Source organism: Corvus brachyrhynchos, unplaced genomic scaffold (assembly GCF_000691975.1).
Source record: "Corvus brachyrhynchos isolate BGI_N302 unplaced genomic scaffold, ASM69197v1 scaffold545, whole genome shotgun sequence".
In the NCBI taxonomy this organism is placed as follows: Eukaryota; Metazoa; Chordata; class Aves; order Passeriformes; family Corvidae; genus Corvus; species Corvus brachyrhynchos.
Window position 1 is genome coordinate 130531 of NW_008238116.1, and position 622 is coordinate 131152.

The 622-nt window shown below is 60.0% G+C and overlaps 1 protein-coding gene across 1 annotated transcript in view; it reads left to right on the top strand.

Annotated features, from left to right (window-relative positions):
- The window catches only part of LOC103614982 (protocadherin gamma-A9-like), a 107870-nt gene that overhangs the window by 50031 nt on the left and 57217 nt on the right, over positions 1 to 622 (top strand). The window lies entirely within an intron of this gene.

A 622-nucleotide genomic window follows, 5' to 3' on the forward strand; every position in this document is an offset into this window, starting at 1 on the left:
GCCGTGTGGGGTGTGTGGAGGCAAACGGCAACGCGCCCGTGTTCAGCCAGGCGGAGTACACGGTGCGTGTGCCCGAGGATGTGCCCGTGGGCTCCGTCCTCATTGCTGTGACGGCCACTGACGCCGACGAGGGGCTGTACGGGCAGGTGAAATACTCGTTGAAAAAAGTGTCAGACATAGCATTGGATATTTTCCATCTGGACTCTGAGACTGGAGAGATCACGCTATTGCGAAGCCTGGACTTTGAGGACGGCAACTACCATGAACTGGAGGTGCAGGCACATGATGGTGGAGGACTTTCTGATACGACCAAAATTACGATCACCGTGACAGACGTCAATGACAACATGCCAGAGATATCGGTGAGGTCGGCGATTAGCGAAATCTCGGAGGACGCCCCATCGGGAACAGTGGTTGCCCTGCTGCACGTTCAGGACCGTGACTCGGGGGCGAATGGCGAGGTGCGCTGCTCAATCGTCGGGCACGTCCCATTCCGGCTGCAGAGCTCGCACGGCAGCTACTACAGCGTGGTGACAGCGAGAGAGCTGGACCGGGAGCAGGTGTCAGAGTACAACGTGACGGTGCGGGCGGCCGAGCGCGGGGGCTCGGCACGCGCGACAGA